We start from the raw sequence: 20133 nt of genomic DNA, 5'->3' as shown, positions 1-20133 counted from the left end.
GTTTCAGTTTTCAATTTAAAAAAAAGATAAATATGAGGGGTGGGGGAGACAGTGTAATAGTTATGCTAAAGACTTTCAAGCCCGAGACTCTGAAGTCCCAAGTTCAATCTCCAGCACCACTGTAACCCCCAGGGTTAACACTGGGGTTCGGTGCCGGCACTACCAAAATCCACTGCTCCTGAAGGCCTTTTTTTTTTTCTTTTCATGGACAGGACAGAGAGAAATTGAGAGAAGGAGAGAAAGATAGACATCTGAAAACCTGCTTCACTGCTTGTTAAGCAACCCTCCTGCAGATGGTGAGCCGGGGGTGCAAACTGGGATCCTTGCATGGGTCCTTGAGCTTCACATGTGCACTTATCCCGGTGCTACTGCCTACCCCCGTGCCCTTATCTCTCTCTCTCTCTCTTATTAAAATAAATAAAATGTTTTTGAAAAGGCTTTTATGACTATGCTCTGATATTTAACTACTTTTCACATTTCACTTTTAAAAGGAACTCATCCTTGCATTCAACTGATGGAAAATTGGTCACATTGGCAAGCAAGGTTCTATTGTCCCTGAAATACATTTTCCAAAGAACTGGAAACTCTATGCAACTTTTATAGATGAAGCAGAGTGGAAATGTTCAAATTTATGTTAGTCTGATACATATTTTCCATAACTTGATATTTAAGTGATATTAATCACATTGTATCTGAAGATATTCATTTGACTCTGTAAGATGAGGGGTGTTTTTTTTTTGCATTTAAGATTCCTTTTCACTTTTAGCTTCGTGAAGTGTTATTGTTTGTTTTGCTTCTTAGAACTATTTAAAATAATTGTTGTAATTATTACCAACTAACATTAATGAGTGGTCGTTACAGAGTAACCATTATTAAGAGATTTACGGGTGTGATCACTTAATAATCATAACCACCCAACAGGAAGATATCATCTTATTGGTTTTGCAGATGTTTAAAGACAAGAAAGATGAAGGATTATATAATTTGCTGAAATGTCTCTGGCTAGTAAATGGACAGGGACTCATATCCAAGAGAATAATTCTGATGTCTGAATTCTTTCCCACTGTGCTGTCATTTTTATAAAAACATGAGGTGTTTGTGCTTGAGCCTAATAAATACTGTTATTTATTTATTTATTTATTTATTTATGCCTCCAGGATTATTGCTGGGGTTCAGTGCCTGCTCTATGAGTTCACTGTTCCTAGAGGCCATTTTTTTGCCTTTTGTTACCCTTGTTATTTATCATTGTTGTTGTTATTATTATTGTCATTGCTGTCATTGTTGTTGGGTAGGACAGAGAGAAATCGAAAGAGAAGGGGAAGACAGGGTGAGAGAAAGATAAACACCTGCAGACCTGCTTCACCGCTTGTGAAGTGACCTCCCTGCAGGTGGAGAGCCGGGGGCTCAGTTTGGTATCCTCAAGCCAGTCCTTGTGCTTCACGCCACGTACAACTAACCCGGTGTGCTACCGCCTGACCCCCAATAAATACTGTTCTTACCTCTAAGAGTGTTCTTAAATGCTGATAGTAAAAGTGTAAGAACTGTAAACGCACTGGGGGGAAAAAGAGTAAAAATGGAATATTAACTTGTAACTATTTGCTTTGTCTAGTAAAGGAAGTTTATCTTTGGCGTAGAGTGGTGTGTATGTAGTTTATCTTTACTTGAAAATTAGGGTTAGTCTGGCTAGGAAGACAGCGTTAATGGTTATGCAAAAGACTTTCATGCCTGAGCTTCTGAGGTCCCAGGGTCAGTCCCCAGCAACACCATAAACCAGAGCTGAGTCGTACTCTGGTATTGCTCTCTGCCTCTTCCTCATGAAAATAAAATAAATAAAATCTTTTTAAAATTAGGGTAGGTCACATAGAGTGGAAAAAATGTTTTGGGGCCTTCATAAAATTGAATAAACTTAAGTATTGGTGAAAGGTTAAAAGGACTTTGGGGAATAGAACTTGTCACAAATTGTGTTGTGGGTGTTGAATAAATTTTCTGTAGGGCTGGGATAAATGGCAACACTGTACAGCAGAACTTTCTGTGATGATCATGAAAATGTTCTGTAGCTGTTTGTTTAGCAGAATACCCAGCAACTACACGTGATCACTGAATACTGAAGTGTAACTACTGCAGCTGAGGAACAGAATTTTTAAGTCTTATTTAATTTATAAGTAATAGAAACTTAAATAGTCCCATGTGACTAGCGACTGTTGTTAGGGACAACATGGGCACTATAAAAGACAAGAGAAGTACTAGGTTGTAGGATTGAGGAATGGAGGTTAACAGCAGTGGGCTTGAACTTGAATATAGAAAGGCCCTTGTGAGCCCTCTGGAAGGATACTTGTTTTGGCAGTAGGAGGAAGTAAGGGATCATTGAAGAAGGTGTGGGATTTTAGACCTGAGATGACCAGGAGAGACAAGACTGAATAGTGGGAGGAAGAGGAAAGAGCAATTGAGACTTCAGTGGTGGGGAATGTGGCAGAATTTGGCAGCCGACTGATTATGGGAATAGGTACAGTGGAGGTTGGCAGCTACTTCAAGGCTTCCAGCCTGGTGATGGCAAAACAGCTCCTTTCTGCAGTGTGTAATTTGTGTTGGCATAAGGATGTCTTGCTGGAGAAGCCTTCTATACAGAGTGTGTATCCAGAGGCTGTGTCAGAGAAAGAACTTGGTAGATGAATAAATAGATTTAGCATTTGCATAGAGATGGGAGTTAATCTGTGTACACAGATAATATTCAGAATTGTGTGTTTTAAAAATAGTGGGAAAATCTTTGTGACTGCAGTTGGGTAAATAAGACACAAAGAGTGATAGAAAGTGAAATTGGATAGGTAGCCTTGGAGACTACCAGTCTACCAGGTGGTACATCTAGTTGAGTGCATGTGTTACCTTGCTCAAAGCCTCTGGTTTCTACCTGCAAGGGGAAGCTTCATGAGTGGTGAAGTAGTGCTTCAGGTTGTTTCTCTTTCTCTCCCTCTCCAGCTCCCCATCCCTCTTTAATTTCTTTCTGTCTTATCAGAGAGAGAGAGAGAGAGAGAGCGAGAGAAAGAAAGAGAGAAAAGGTGGCCATAAGGAGAAGTGAATTCCTCTTGCAGGCACTGAGCCTCAGTGATAACCCTGGTGGTAATAAAAAAAATAAAAAAAAACCATTGGATTATATTCTGATGTGCTGTGATATCTTTGGAAACTTTGAGGATTGGAATGAAAGTGTTTCATTGCAGTGACTGCTTGGACTGTAATACAGAGAATAGACTTTAGTGAAAGAACAGAAGCCAGGAGAGCATTAGGCACTCTAGAGTTTCAGGTGAAGGACAGTGGTGTGGGGATTAGAGGTTGGATTTTGGAGGTTTATATTCAAGGCAGGGTCAGCAGAATTTGTTGTTGAATGTGTAAAGAGAGAAGAGACAGGACTGATTTCAAGCTTTTGCCAAAGGTAGTTGAGTGGCATATCTTATTGAGATGGGGAATTCTGAAGGAGCACCAGGCTTACAGTTCAGACCAAGGACTCTATTTTGGATATATTAAGCAAAGAAGTAACTATTGAAAACACTCTAGTGGGTTGCCAAGTAGTCGGACATTTGATTCTGGGGTTTGCCCCTGATTTGATGATTGGTGGTTTATTAAGGTTTTCAGGGAAAGAAAGGAGCCAGAAGAGAAAGAGAAGCAGAGTGGCAAGACTATTCAAGAGTGAAACAGAGGTTTGAAGAAATGGGAAGTCACAGAATCCTGCTCTGGAATAGAGACATTGACCCAGGGGAAGAACATGCCATTCTGGCTGTGATCTAGTTGAGAGAGAAAAGGTGGACTGTCAAGAAACCTCCCCATAATGTGGTACTGGTGGTTAATTGGAGAAAATCCACATTGGGAGGCCTGGGTGTTGTTCACAGTGAGGGAGTGTGACTTGTGGTGGTGGGTGGGGGGCTAGGAAGGTGTGGAGTGGGAGATGTATAGCTCAAGTGTTGATAGGGGCCAGCATAGCAGCTGGGCAGAAGTCCAACAAAAGGGCGACTTTGTCATGGTAGAAGTTAGTTGGTGTCTACTTCTTATGCCTGAAGGCATGGGGGGGGGGGATGCTAGCTGATCAAATATTTTATGCCTCAGGGTTGAATAACAGTGGGAAATGTTGGCTTGTTTTTTTTCCAAGCAAGTGTTAAAGTCAGAATTAGAAGAGTACATGCTGGGGGGAAGGGGAGTTTATTTTCAAGGGGACCTTTTTTCCTATATCTTCTTGTTGGCTTGTAAGTAAGTACTTGTCTGTTTTTGTAGAAGTAGCATTTCCATTTCCAAAACTATGTGGTACCTACTTCTTTCCCCATTAAAATGCTCAGTGTTGATGTATTTGGTATTTGTTCTTAGTCTAACCATTAGAATGCTTATTAGAGAAAAATCAAGGTTTTCTGTGATAATTATTGAGTTGTAATGTCCCAGCAGGATATCAAAAGGGGCCGTGGAGACATCTTAACCTAGTGACTGTTCCAGAAAGAAGTCTCCTATTTTTCCACTTATCACTTCTTTTTTCCCCATTGTTGAGCCATCTTTTTCAGATACAAAGAATAAAAATGGAGCAGGATAGACAGAAATAAAGAGAAAGGGGAAGATAACACAGCAGATGCACTATCCTGGTGAGCTATCTTGCTGACCCTTCTCTCTTCTAGTTATATTGATAGTTCCTTGATCCTCAGCTGACACAGTCAATGGCAAAGCTATGAATGAAAGTGAAAGAAATCAATCAGACACAACTTTTGTCTCATAAAAGACTTGGAATAGAGGTTGTACATTCTGTTTATGGATAACCCTTTACATCATTTATTGATTTACCAGTGTGTCCTGTCTCTGAACCTGTGTAAATAATTAATAGCTGCTTAAATAGATAAAATTAGGATTCTTTCCATGAGACCTATTTATGGTTAGGGATTCCCTTGTTGTTGGTTGGTGGTTCCTGCTTGTTGTGTTTGTTGGAATGAATCCATTGTCAAAGATCTCTGAGACTCATTCTTGTCCCCCTTTGTCTTGTTACAGTCACTCTTGGGACTGGATTACAGTTATGTCTTGTGGGTTGCAGTAGGAAAGAGAACTTCCTTCTGACACTTATGTTGAAGCAGCTGTTTCTCTTTCTCCCAAAACACTAGTTTTCCCCATACCCCCAACGGGTTCCTCCCTGCTGAGAAATCAAAATATGCCAAAGTCACTGCTAAACCAGGTTTATCCTGTGAAAGTATAAATGGCTCCCATGCCTTTCCCCCTTCTCAAGCTTTTTTCAACAGAAGCTTTTATCCTTTTTTTTTTTTTTGGTCAAGAGCTTATTTTGTCATCTTCCTTCCCTTCCCCTATAAATAATCAATTTACCCCTCTAGACTCACATATGTTTTCACTGAGCATTCCTTCAGTGTTATTTACTTGCTTGACCTTTTAGTTCTTTCCTTTATTCCCTATCAAGATCTCCACACTGCGGTTATGGGAGGTCAGAGTTAAAAATGATATTGACTGAATGCTTTTTCATCAGAAATCCCGAGCAATGTGCTTTCTGGATATTTGCAGTTTTACCTAGCCTGCAATGACCCTTGCCACACATCTGCTTCACTATTTTCATTTCAAGGTTTAGAGGCCCTGGTGATAGAGCGGAACTATAAATAAGAACAACCCAGAGTGATAGGATGAGCTCAGATGATCCTTAGCTTTTTGGCCTTTCTCTTGGCTTAGAATTCCTCAAGACCCATTATAGTGACTTATTTTTCTTGACATAGCATAGCAGGGATTTGGAGCTCCTTAAGTCAAGTCACTTACAGAAAGTGTTCATGGCTTAAGGTGTCTGCCAACTTGCTGTTTAGTGCAGTACTTTTTATTCTAATGCTCCAAGTTAAGGAGAGAGTAAAGTGAAGATTGATGATACTTTATAGATACACTTAATCGCAGCTAAGGAGTTTAGCATTACACAGAATGGCTTAGTTCTCTGCTTCCCTTTTTGTTTGATAAGTTAGTTGTCACTTAACAGCTATTCTACATGGGAGGTGAGTTTATATTTCTGTAAGTATGAATTGAATGACTTGCAACTAATAGTTGGTATCTTGGGATTTAAGCATATTAATGAGTTAATTCCTTCAAAATTTGCTAGTCAGTGTTCATTACCCACAAGGAGGTTTTGAAAATAGTTTCTTCTAAATGATTAATATTTATGTATAGTCATGTTGATGTCTTATTCTGAGATTCCTAAGATATAAATATTGATGGAATCTTCTTTAATTAGAAATATATATTTAATCACATATATTTAAGGTAATAAATAATATACAGAACTTTCTGACTCACACTGTGGTTACATCTAAATAAACCTTTATCAGTTGAAAGTATCTTAAGGTAAAAATGTATTTAATAATACACCTAATCTATCTAACATCATAACTTAGCCTGACCTATCTTAACAGGTACTCATACCCTTTACACTAGCCTATAGTTGGTCAAAATGCCTGTTTTATAATACACAAAACCTGTTTTATAATGAAGTGTTCAATATTGCATGTAGGCTGACTATTGTGCTTAAAGTAAAAACAGTACTAGAGTATTGCTTTTATGAGAGAGGCAGACAGGCAGGCAGGCAGGCAGGCAGGCAGGCAGACAGACAGACAGACAGACAGAGTTCTCTCCGAGCATTTGCAGTACAGGCAGTTGAACCTGGGGTTTCAAGCATGCAAGGACACCAGACCCATGAGCCACTTACCTGGTCTCTCCATGTATGGATTTAGTATATTAATTGCACTCTAGAGTCAAAGTGCCTCTATAAGGCCACACCACAAGTTGTAGGGCAAGAGCCAGGAATTTACACTTCCACCCTTTATCTTAATTCCTAGCTGTGCTAAGTTAAGCCTCTTAGTGTTTATATCCTTCTCACATGATGGTCCAGAGTTCTGCTTGTTTCAGAGACTACAGAGAACTATGGTAGTTACACCTGCATCTCTGTGTTCCCTGGCCATGTTGTATAAATGGTAAAAGAAGGAAACAGTCAGAATCCCTAGCCTTTCCATTTTATTGCTTTATAGATAAATAACAGTGATCTACAAGTGAAAGAATGTAGCTAACTAGTGTCATTTGGGATCTTCTAAAGCAGTAAGGAAATGCTGCATTCTTCAGACCAACTTGTGGCATGCCAGTACATTCTTCTCCGATGAGGTGGAGTCATATTGGTGGCTGGGCTGGGTGGGGAGCTGCTGTTTAAAACTACATTTAATTATATTCCTTCTCTGCAGTAATACTGATACCATTTTTAGCCCATTACAAATACTGTGATTTTTTTCATTTAAGTCACGTCCATTATCTTATTGACCTAGTTTTTATTTTGTAATCAAAATGTTCTATTTTTGGATAGAATTCTAGCCTAGAATTCTCTTTCTTTTTCAGGCTCTCTCTCACTCTTTTTTTTTTTTTAAAGGTTATGCATTCTTTGTGGAATTTGTTTCTTTCCTGTCTAAATACAGATGGGCTGCCTCTGTATGCATGCTATTACAGAAAACCATACTGGAGTGTTCTCTTTGGGACTACAACTTTCCTCTATTTAATTTGGCAGAATGCCTTGGGATCTCACATCTTGTGACTGTTTTTGTAAAGGGATGGTGTAAGAGTTAAGTAATTTTATTTCTATTCAAAATGAGAGGCTGAGGGCCCAATTCTCTTTGCCTACTTCATCCATGGTCTTCCTCTGCTCCTCTGTTTCCCTTTTCATCCATCTTTTCCTTCATCCCCACCCAACTCCTCCCTATGCTGTGGACCTCATACAGATAGTGCTCATTCACACTCTCTCATGCACATTCTTTGGCACTTAGAGGAGTCCACTTATTTTAGGTCTTTGCCTTTTCTCATTCTATTCTATTCTATTCTATTCTATTCTATTCTATTCTATTCTATTCTATTCTATTCTATTCTATTCTTTCCTTGCCTTCTTGTTCTCATTTTTCATCAGTATAAAATTCATTTCTTTGTTCTGTCTGGAAACTCTCTCTGAGGAGAATTCCACACAAAAAAGATGTTTCCAGGAGTCTGCACCATCTGTTTATATAGGCAATGCACAGGTGGAGAGAACCTTAGCCAGTTGCCAGGGCCCTGAGATTAGATGCATCCCAGGGTGGAGCGAAAGTCTCCACAGCCAGTCATCACACTGATCAACTGATCAGAAGAGGTCAGGTGCCACACACACATGACATCCCTAACTAGAACAGTGTCAAGTGTGTGCCCCCTCACCTGAAGTTCCAACATGTATTTATTTGTACAATTTATGCAGAAGTAGATGTTCAGACAAAATAACAGGTGGTCATACATTATATACACAAAAGATCAGAATACATTTCTAAGGGAGAAAACATCAGAGTAAGTAATGGTGCTTAAAACTGTCATTATCCAAATGTCCCTATGTCAGGTACATTGTTTTGATGCCATAAGATAATGAGTTTATTCTAGTTATCCCATGTACAATCTCCAGATGCTTAAGGCAGCAATCAGATACCAGATTTATGCAGGTGATCACATGTGACAATCCAACCCTCTACTGCCTGTGGGCAGGAATCTCTGAAATACACAGACTTTGCCTTAGAGCAGGATTTTGTAATAATGGAACAGATCTCTAAACACAGACCTTATGGTATATACTAGTCAAAAGAATGTGCATGGTAGACAGATAAACATATTTTGCAAACATAGATGCAAAGGTACAATCAGTAGGAATTCTTTTTTTTTTAATTTGTATTTTATTTATTTTTAGTAGGATTTCTTTCTCTTCTTTTTTTTTGTCTCCAGGGTTATCACTGGGCTCGATGCCTGCACTACAAATCCACTGCTCCTGGAGGACATTTCCCCCATCTTGCTGCTCTTGTTGCTGTTATTGTTGCCTTTGGATAGGACAGAGAGATATCAAGAGAGGAGGGTAAGACAGAGAGGAGGAGAGAAAGATAGACACCTACAGACATGTACCACTAGTGAAGTGACCTTCCTGCAGGTTGGGAACCAGGGTCTGGAATTGGGATTCTTACTCTGGTCTTTGCTCTTTGTGCCATGCGTGCTTAACTCGTTGCGCTACTGCCCAGCACCCAGGAATTCTAATAACAAGTATCAAGAAGTCTGGGACCAGAAAACATCTACGTCTATCTTTTTAATATAAAAATGGACAGAGATTCATAGAATAAGTCCTTATCAATATAAATGGTCAGGCTAATCTTCACTTTGACTAGGAGTTGATTCTTGAGGATGGTGATGTGGTACATCCAGAGTGTAGAACAGCAATCAGGATTTTCGCTCATGTCTTCTGGTGACTAAGTTGCAGAGGAGTTGCAGAACTCCATCTAGCAGGTTTGTGGTATTCTCAGCTGATTGTTTCATACTTGCCCAAGGGATGGGAGTGGATGTCATGGTCTGGGATAGCAGAGAGCACTGTCTTCTTTGAGGCTAAGGCTGTTTCTTTGGCAAAAGTTGTATTTCTGGGGGCCAGGTGGTAGCAAGTTAAGCACACATGGCCCAGTGGTGCAAGGATTCCAGTTAAAGACCCTGGTTCTCCACTTGCAAGGGGGGTCACTTCGTCTGCAGTAAAGCAGGTCTGCAGGTATTTATTTTTCTCTCCCCCTCTCTGTCTTCCCCTCCTCTCGATTTCTCTCGGCCCTATCCAACAACAATAGCAATGGCAACAATAATAACAAACAAGAGCAACAAAATGGGAAAATGGTCTCCAGGAGCAGTAGATTAGTAGTGCAGCCACTGAACCCCAACAGTAGCCCTGGAGATAAAAAAAAAGTTACATTCCCTTCTTTTTGTTTTGTTTTAAAAGTTTTATTAGTTTACAGTGCACAAGTATCCAGGTTTGAGCCCCTGGTCCTCATCTGCAGGGGGAAAGTTTCACGAGTGATGAAACAGGGTTGCAGGTGTCTCTATGTCTCTCTCTCTCTTTCTATCTCCCTCTTCCCACTTGATTTCTGGCTGTCTCTATCCAATAAATAAAGAGAATTTAAAAAATTAAAAAAAGAAATGCCCACTGTTTGAAAAAAAATTATTAGTGACTTAATAATGATTAACAAGATTGTAAGATAAGAGGGGTACTATTCCATACAGATCCCACCACCAGAGTTCCATATCTCATCTACTCCACCGGAGGCTTCCCTATTCTTTACCCTTCTGGGTGTATGGACCAAAGTTCTTTTTGGGGTGCAGAAGGTGGGAAGTCTGGCTTCTGTAATTGCTTCTCTACTGGATGTTGGTATGTATGAGACCCCTTCTGTTTCATTTGGTTTAAATCCCCCCTGCTTAACACTATTCTATTTTTCATAACCACTTCATTCTATTTACATAACCACTGTTAACAAGTTCCACCCTCCCTCCAGGGCATTTGTGGTTCAATGATAGGATTCTCGCCTAATCTGCCCCCTCTTTGTCACACTCTGATTTTCACCAGTCATTCTTCTCTCCACCCTCTCTATGTCACATCCTGTTTCCACCCTACTTCGCAAGTATATATAAAGACAGCATTGTGAGTTTTACAGTACGTTTAGTTTAGCTTATCTGGCTTAGATTGTGCTGCGACCTGCATGAATAAAGAGATACTGCCTACAGCTCAACCATGAATCCCTGGTCGTCTGTTACCCGCCCGTGAAGCCAGCCCGGCGAAAACAACATAACCCGTCGAAAACAACAACTGGACATGGGTGTTGGAAGTTTGGTCCATACCCCCAGCATGTTTCTGTCTTTCCCTAGTGGGGTAGGAAGACTTGGCGGTGAGACCTGAGGACACATTGGTGAGCTTGTCTGCCCAGGGAAGTCAGGATGGCATCATAGTAGCACCTGTAACTTGGTGCCTTAAAAGCAGTAAGACATAAAGCAGGACATATTACTTAGTAAACAGGAACCCAAAGGTAAGAATAGAGCAGATAAAACTAGGGGGTGTTTTTGTGGAAAGAAGCTAGGAAGTCTATTTTAGGTATGTGCCAAGAGACCCATCACTTTAGTAAATTTTTTTTCCATTTGTATGGAGGGAAGTTAACAGTTCACAATGTAGTTGTTGACACATGGGTACAACTTCTCATCTCCCCATGAAAATTCTCTGCAGAACACTCACCCACAACTACAGATCCTGTTCCATCGTCATGTAATAGGACCTCAAGGTTCTCTCCACCCCCTCAGACTTTAGTAATATTTGTCTGAGCCCAATAGCTAGCATTCAGGTGGATTAAAAATACTGCCTGGGAAGATGGTGTCAGAGTTGAGAATGGGCTTAGGAAGCTGGATTAGGGCAAAAAGTAGCTCTCAAATATGAGGAAAATATATAAATACCATTAACTGTTCGCTCCATTGGTCTGACCTAGGGCCCATATCTATTCATATTTAGCACAGGAGCCTGTCTAGTCCCTGAGTCTCTGTCAGTCTGAGGTCACAGTCCATGGTGACAGCTAGGGATATTCTAGATTGCTGCCGTTTTAGGACCAGTCTTCCTTGAGTGGCAGAGTAGGTTGACCCAGCCTCCCTTCAAAGAATGGGGCAGTCCCTACCATTGCTGCTCTACAGTGAGGCCAAGGGCCTGGAGAGGCCCACAGGAAGACTTATGATGCTGTTCCTGATGGAAGTGGCCTTCTTGATATATGAAGGTACCTTGGTCTCTTTTTTGGAAAGCAAATTGAATCAGAGAATTTAAGATTTATAGTGACCATCTTACTTTACAGGGAGTGGAGTCAAGTGCCTGAGAATTTCATGTCAAATGGTGGGACCAAGTCAACCACCTCACCTCTTGATTCCTTTTGTAGGGTTCTCTTCTTACCACTCTATTAGTCACAAAGTCATAGAGATGATATGTCAGATTCCCTTTAGTGTTCCTGTCACTCAGTCATCTTTAGCTTTCTCAAATATTTGTCCATTTAATGGGACTGGAGGTGATTATCCTTATTGAAATAATACAACTACTGGATTGTTTCACTCATGTGGAGTCTAGAGATTGGATATGCATGAGCTTGAAAGAAAAAAAAAAACAGAAGCAAGCAAAATTGTGAGAATTGTAGTGGTTATATTTAGGAGATGGAGCATGGGGACACAGAATTTAGATGGTAGGTCTGGTGTGGAACTATACACTGTAATATTACAATCTTGTAATATACTATTAATAACATAAAATGTTAACATCAAGAATAAATCTCTAAATATCATTGTAAATAATGTTTGTCTATTTAACTGTACTTCAGAGTAACTGAGTTCTTAAATGTGTTACTTTCTTGTCAAAACACACACACAACTGCAATGACAGGCCTCTCACTGGATTGTTAGGGGTTTTCTCAGGAATGGTATTTTGCTCCTGGTCATTTCTGCTGATGTATTGGTTCCTAAGAACAGAAGATGACTATGACATATAATATTTAAGCTTGAACTCCTTCCTGCCTAACTAGAGGTTCCCCCTTCATCAGGAAACCACATTTAAAGCTGTGTCCTGAACTCTACCCAGCATGTCAGCTTGGCCAGGAAGTCTAGGGAATTCCTACTGTTAATAGCTACTGGGGTCCAAGGGAGTAGTGATTGGAGGTCAGACAGGAGCTTAGCAAGACAACCTTGAGAGGGCCAGGGTACATTTCAGCTCACCAGGATTATCTCTTTGTTTTCTAAATTCCCTCCCTGGCTGAGGTCAAATCTCAGTCCCCCCATCCCCAACTCCCACCCTGTACTTATGATGTTATGATTTAACAACAGTCTCTTTCTTTTTTTTTTTTTTCCTTTTTTTAACAGTCTCTTTCTTTCCTTCTTTCTTTCTTTTTTAAACTTAAGGGGCTCATTGTAGGCTTCTTAGGTTTTTGTTTGTTTGTTTTTAGATTATTTATCTTAATGAGAGAGACAGATACCAGAACACTGCTCACCTGGCTTCTGGTGGAACTGGGGATTGAACCTGGGACATCTGGAGGGTTGTTAGTTTTTATCTGGAGAAGTAATATATTAAAAGTAGCAATCGTATAATTGTTGTATGTGAAATAGCCAGGAAGTCTATTTCAGGTATGTTTGTAGGAACCCATGATAATAATTAATAAATTTGCCTAAGTTTGATAACTAATATGGAGGTGAACAAAAAATAGTATCTGGAAAGATGGTGTCAGAGTAGAGAAAAGGCCTAGAAAGTTGAAGAACTTCAAAGAAATCTATGAATAAAATTAACTGTTTACCCCATCTACCTGGCCCATGGCCCATATATATTTATATTTAGCATAGGAGCCTAAACCTCTGAGTCCCTGTTGGTCTGAGCTCACAGTTCATGGTCACAGCTGGGAACATTCCAAGCTGCACTCATTTCAGTCTTCCTCCAGTGTCATGGCAGGATGACCCAGTCTTCCTTAGGAGAGTGGGGCAATCCCTACCATTGCTAATTTATAGTGAGGGCAAGGTCCTGGTAAGGCCAACAAGAGGGTTTATGATGGGGTCTTTTTTTTTCTTTGTTGTTATTGCTGCAGTTTGGTGAGCTCTTTATATAAATTTTGGTTATTAGCCTTTTGTTTGATGTATGGCATGTAAAGATCTTCTCCTACTCTGTAAAAGGTCTCTCTGTTCAGGTGGTGGTTTCTTTTGTTGTGCAGAAGCTTTTTAATTTGCTGTAGTCCTACTGGTTTATTTTTTGTTTTAGTCTTCTTTGTAATGGGTTTGTATCATTGACGATGCCTTTAAAATTTAGATGACAAAGAGTTCTGATAATATTTTCTTCCAAGTATTTGATAGTTTCTGATCAAGGACACCCAAGTCCTTGATCCATTTGGAATTTACTTTAGTGTTTGGTGAAATATAGTGGTTCAGTTTCATTCTTCTGTATGTTTCAACTCAATTTGCCAACACCACTTGTCAAAGAAACTCTCCTTTCCCCATTTAATAGTCTGGGCACTCTTATCAAAAATTAGATGTCTATAGGTGTGGGGGCTTACTTCTGGCTCTCAGTTCTATTCTACTGGCCAGTGTGTCTATTTATGTTCCAGTACCAACCAGTTTTGATTGCAGTGCCCTATAATACAATTTGACATCATGGAGTATGATGCCACCAGTTCTTTCTTCTCAGGATTGTTCAGGCAATTCTAGGTCTTTTCTGGTTCCAGATAAACATCTGTAGCTTTTGTTCTATTCTCCTAAAAAAATTGAGTGGGATCTTGATGAGATTGCATTAAATTTGTATATGGCTCTGGGTAGTATATTCATTTTGATGATGTTAATTCTGCCAACCCATGAACATGAGCTATATTTCCACTTCTTTGTGTCTTCATCTATTTCCTTGAATAATGACTCATTTTCAGTCTACAAGTCTTTCATGTCTTTGGTTAGGTTTATTCCTAGACCTTTTATTGTTTTTGTTGCTATAGTAAAAGGGATTGAATATATCCTGATTTCTGAGGGAATTATTCACCTTTTTTCCTAATGTATCAGGAGAACAATACAAAAAGGCTCCTACTGTATAACCACACCTCCAGACCACCTGGAGTGTAGGTTTTCTCCTGAGATGCTGGGCCAGTTCTCTGCCTCCACCCCCACCTCCCATAATAATATATGGTTTCCCTGCTGCTCTTCCAACCCCTCAGGGTCAACAGCAACGGAGACACACAGTTGTAAACTGGTGAGGTTTAGATGATCTTCTCCTTCCTTCAGCAGTCTTTTTGTTGATAAAACTCAGACTGGAGGTGGTGAGTCAACTGGCAGACTGCTGGACTGGTACCAGCTGCTCCAGATAGGTAAGGGCTTTTAGCCCCAGGAATCTCTCCTTAAGCCCCTCTCTGTCCATGACCCACATGTGTTTGCACTCACCCATGGCTTGAAAGGTTCCCAAAGTAACTGTAGTCGTATCTTGTTGCATTCTCAGGTGATCCTCTTTGTTATTCCTAGTTGTTGGGGAGAGCAAAACGCAGCTGCTGCTGCTCTATAGCCACGCCTCTGGAAGTTCCTCCAAAATAAATTTCTTTCAGTCACTTCAGGACTTTTTGACTAAGATCATGTGTAGAATCTGTTTTTATCAGTTTAACATTTGATATATCCAAATAAATCTCATCACATTTATCCTATTTTTGTGAAGAATACTACTGATATTTTTATAGGAACTAAATGTTGCTTTAGGTAACATTAATGACATTAATTCTTCCAATCCACAAGTCTGGAAATTCTTTCCATCTCATTGTGTCTTTAGTTTCTTTCAACAGTGTCTTATAGTTTTTGGTATACAGGTCTTTCGTTTCTTTATTTAAATTTTTTTTCCTAAGGCATTTTCTTCTTCTTGCTGCAGTTATAAATAGCATAGTTTTCTCTGTGAGTAGGTTGTTTTTTTTTTTTCAAATATGTTTTCTTATAGTTTTCCAAGTCTGTAGGGCATGGTGACAAACAACATGATTTTCCTGTTTCTCCATTCTTTAGAGAAACTTAGCAGCCATTTTCCTAGTAGAAACCAGTGTCAAATTGACTGGTATTTAGGATGGTGCTTATAGGTATGAACGTACTTTTGTGCTGTCTAATCTGTAGAAGTGTCTCACACCTGTAGCATGATCATTTTTCAATTTCCTCACTAAACTTACAGTGATAAATTATAGTGCACGTTGGTCATTAAAATGTTTTACTATGAAATATTCTAGTTACATTGGCCACTGAATTAATCCACCTTCCACTTATCTGTAGTTTAATGAGAAACTAACATAATCAGCTGAAACTTTCCTTCTGTAAGTGTCCTGTCAATTTAGATATTAAAGACTTTCCCTCACTGCCCTGTTCCTTTCCATTTTTTAAAATGCAGGTTTTTTTTTTTGTTTTTTGTTTTTTGTTTTGCAGGGACAACTCCTTTCTTACTTTCCCAGGCAGCTTTAAGGAGCGAGCTGCTGGTCTAGTTTATTGCCAGTCAAGAAGTGACAGAGCTGCTGGGTTTTCAGAGGGGAAGAGGAGAGACCACTTTAAAGTACTGTTTCTAGTTTTGTAGATAAGTTTTTCTGCTGAGAGTGAAGAAATCTACTGTCACAATTGTGGCAGTTTCTCTAAGGTATGGGTACCTTCTTATCCTCTGCAGTGGCAATGTGAAATGACCACCAGGCTCTTTCCTAGGGGTTAGTTATGGCAATATGGGGAGAGAATTAGATTTTCAGGAAATGTTACATGAGGACTATTGAATTTCATCAGTGAACATTCCACTATCCCCTGAAGTTAAGAATTTCATCTTTGGGTTCTGCTGTGTGGTTGTATAGAGTTATGCTTTCGGATAGAATGATTTCTGTTTCCAGGAAACATCACATGAGCACTATGGAAATCAGTTAGTGAAATCTCCACCATCCAGTGTTTAAGAACATCATCTTTGAGTTATGCTTTGTAGTCGCACAGGTGGCCAATCTAAACAGTGTGTGATAGGGCATTCCATCCATCCCAGAGACAGAAACTCTAGGAGGAAGAAAGCTGTGAGGGTGCAGCTTAGCATAAGGTTCTAGGGCCTTGAAGACAAAAAAAGAATCTTTAATTGGATTGGATGAAATAGATGAGAGAGGAGCTTAAGGAATGATGGTAGCTGCTTGGCTTTGTTGTGAATGTTAGTGAAGGCCACTGAGACTTAGTGGACCCCCCCCCTCACATTACAGATGCTGGACTGTATTCTCAGACAGTTGTATGTTCCATCTTTCTCCTCTGGGCAAATGCCTGCCAAATCCCATCTCTCAGTAGCCTCCATCCTGAGCTCCAGGCTCACATTCTTGTTTGACAGCCTGCTGTGGGTAGCCATCTATTCCTGTCAGTCACCTGCCCAGCAATGAGAGCTCTTCTTCACATTCCCTGTGGCCTGACCTTTCCCTGCCATATGGGACAATCCCTCTCAGGTGCCCTCTAGGTCTCCGGATGAAATCCATCCCATCTTCAGCACCCTAAAGTCTCTCTACATCCTCCCCAGTTTAATGTTCTGCTCGTCATCCTTGTCTCTCTCACTCCTACCTCTTTTAACATTACTTGAATTGCTTGTTAGCAAAGGAATCCCTGAGAAGTTGGATAACTTGATCCAGGAAGCAAAAGGCTTGGAACATGACCTCAGAGTTGTTACTTGACCATTGACGTCTCTCAAGGTACCTTTGTCCCAGCACAGATTCTGCCATGAAGTGCCTTTGTTTGCAAAAAAACAAAACTAAACTAAAGACAGGAGCATTCTATGTAATGCTGAGGAGTGTTCCTAGAGAGTTTGTGGGAGCAAGAGCCCCAGGGCAAGTGTCCAGGACTGTGATGATCCTGCCAGGAGCACAGCAGCTCTGCCAAGCTAGGTGGCAGAGCCCTCGACGGTGCTCATGGTGGTGAACAATTTGGTACTCACTACTTACTTTCCAGATCAAATATCAACTTAAGAATTGAAAAAAAAAAAGGGTGGGCAGGGTGGTAGCACAGCAGGCTAAGCGCAAGTGGTGCCAAGTGCAAGGACCTCCACATGGATCCCAGTTTGAGCCTTCGGTTCCCCACCTGTGGGGGGGGGTGTCACTTCATAAGTGGTAAGCAGGTCTGCAGGTGTCTATCTTTCTCTCCCTCTCTTTCTTCCCCATCTCTCCCAGTTTCTCTCTGTTCTATCCAATAATAACAATAACAAAATGGGAAAATGGCCTCCAGGAGCAGTGGATTCATAGTGCAGGCACTGAGCCCCAGTGATAACCCTGGAGGCAAAAAAGAAATAAAAGTTCAAAAAAAGTTCAGGGGAGTCAGGCAGTAGCACGGCAGGTTCTGGTGTAAGGATCCCAGTTCGAGCCCCTGGCTCCCCACCTGCAAGGGGGTCACCTCACAAGCAGTGAAGCAAGTCTACAGGTGTCTTATCTTTCTCTCCCCCTCTGTCTTCCCCTCCTCTCTCCATTTCTCTCTGTCCTATCCAACAACAATGACAACAATAACTACAACAATAAAACAATATGGGCAACAAAAAGGAATAAATAAATAAATTTTTAAAAAGTTCAGAATCTTATTTTGTCTGTTATATCAGCAGAACCCTCAAACCAAACAAAGTAAGACCCAACATACAATGTTTTACCAGTCACTTATTTTTTAAATAGTGGTTTAATAATGATTAACAAGATTGTAAGATAAGAGGGGTACCATTCCATACAGTTCCCACCACCAGAGTTCCATGTCCCATCTACTCCACTGGAGGCTTCCCTACTCTTTATCCCTTTGGGAGTATGGACCAAAGTTCTTTTTGGGGTGCAGAAGGTGGGAAGTCTGGCTTCTGTAATTGCTTCTCTACTGGACATGGGTGTTGGAAGTTTGGTCCATACCCCCAGCATGTTTCTGTCTTTCCCTAGTGGGGTAGGAAGACTTGGCGGTGAGACCTGAGGACACATTGGTGAGCTTGTCTGCCCAGGGAAGTCAGGATGGCATCATAGTAGCACCTGTAACTTGGTGCCTTAAAAGCAGTAAGACATAAAGCAGGACATATTACTTAGTAAACAGGAACCCAAAGGTAAGAATAGAGCAGATAAAACTAGGGGGTGTTTTTGTGGAAAGAAGCTAGGAAGTCTATTTTAGGTATGTGCCAAGAGACCCATCACTTTAGTAAATTTTTTTTCCATTTGTATGGAGGGAAGTTAACAGTTCACAATGTAGTTGTTGACACATGGGTACAACTTCTCATCTCCCCATGAAAATTCTCTGCAGAACACTCACCCACAATTACAGATCCTGTTCCATCGTCATGTAATAGGACCTCAAGGTTCTCTCCACCCCCTCAGACTTTAGTAATATTTGTCTGAGCCCAATAGCTAGCATTCAGGTGGATTAAAAATACTGCCTGGGAAGATGGTGTCAGAGTTGAGAATGGGCTTAGGAAGCTGGATTAGGGCAAAAAGTAGCTCTCAAATATGAGGAAAATATATAAATACCATTAACTGTTCGCTCCATTGGTCTGACCTAGGGCCCATATCTATTCATATTTAGCACAGGAGCCTGTCTAGTCCCTGAGTCTCTGTCAGTCTGAGGTCACAGTCCATGGTGACAGCTAGGGATATTCTAGATTGCTGCCGTTTTAGGACCAGTCTTCCTTGAGTGGCAGAGTAGGTTGACCCAGCCTCCCTTCAAAGAATGGGGCAGTCCCTACCATTGCTGCTCTACAGTGAGGCCAAGGGCCTGGAGAGGCCCACAGGAGGACTTATGATGCTGTTCCTGATGGAAGTGGCCAGTGATGGTGGAGAACAGAATTTATTAGATGTCTATGTCCATCATATCTATGTGGGGATTGAAGCATTCCCTGACTAGAGTCCCCGGTGATGATGTGGCCTGGTAGTGACCAAAAAGGCCATTATTAAACTGTGCCAGTCTCTTTCCCATATACAGCTTTTATAGTTCTTACCTTATCTGATGAAATTTGACCTAAGGTGACTGAGGGAAATGAAGTAGGTGGTAGGAGAGGAGGATATCTAGGTCTAAGTAGTAAATATTCAATTAGGTACTTTCTGGTATCCTTTTTTTTTAAAAAAAGATCTTTCTAGTAGCTTGCTGACCTTATTGAGTCTGAGTCTCCTTATACCAGACTATTGAGCACTTTTACTTTGAGGCATATATTTTCCTCTGACTTATGGTTACACGTATATATGTACCTTGTCCCTTAGGTCTTTCACCAGTCACTTTGAATGACTCTTGTTAGACCTGAAACCCTTTTCTACACCTGCAATCCTTTTAGTCATGGAATGGTTTGCGTACTAAACTCTGCATTTTCTGTGGGCAAATATGGAGAGCTCAGGCAGTCAGTTACTTATACACTATTCAGATGTCCCTTAGTCTTCTGAGGTTTTTAAATTCCACCCTCTGTGGACTCAGTAAGCTCTTCTCTCATAAATAGCATAAGCACATATTGTAGAATGAAAGGTACAGTTGACTAGGAGTCAAAATATTGGAATTCTCAGCCTCAGACAAATCGCTTTGCTTGGGGTTGGTGGAGTCCTTGGGATCAGACCTAGAGCTTCATACATGCAAGGTATATGCTCTACCAGTGAACTACATTACCTACCTACAGGCAAATTGCTTCTTCTTCTTTTTAATTTTTTTTCCCTTTGAACCTCAGTTTTCTCCTTTGTCAAGCAGGGTTATAGTAATGATCCTTCACATGGGCTAGCATTACAAAGTGCTTTATAAATAGAAAAGTCTGATTTAAATCTTGCCTTTTGATCTCCATGCATTTTTTAATGTCGA

General features: G+C 40.5%; 1 protein-coding gene and 1 pseudogene across 2 annotated transcripts in view; both read left to right on the top strand.

The window, feature by feature from the left end:
* Positions 1-20133, top strand: part of SAMD4A (sterile alpha motif domain containing 4A) — a 307746-nt gene that overhangs the window by 129675 nt on the left and 157938 nt on the right. The window lies entirely within an intron of this gene.
* On the top strand, positions 14924-15039 carry LOC132533548 (U2 spliceosomal RNA; annotated as a pseudogene).

The sequence above is a fragment of the Erinaceus europaeus genome, chromosome 16, assembly GCF_950295315.1.
Source record: "Erinaceus europaeus chromosome 16, mEriEur2.1, whole genome shotgun sequence".
In the NCBI taxonomy this organism is placed as follows: Eukaryota; Metazoa; Chordata; class Mammalia; order Eulipotyphla; family Erinaceidae; genus Erinaceus; species Erinaceus europaeus.
The sequence above is the reverse complement of the archived record's forward strand: the minus strand, read 5'-3'. Positions and strand labels throughout refer to the sequence as shown.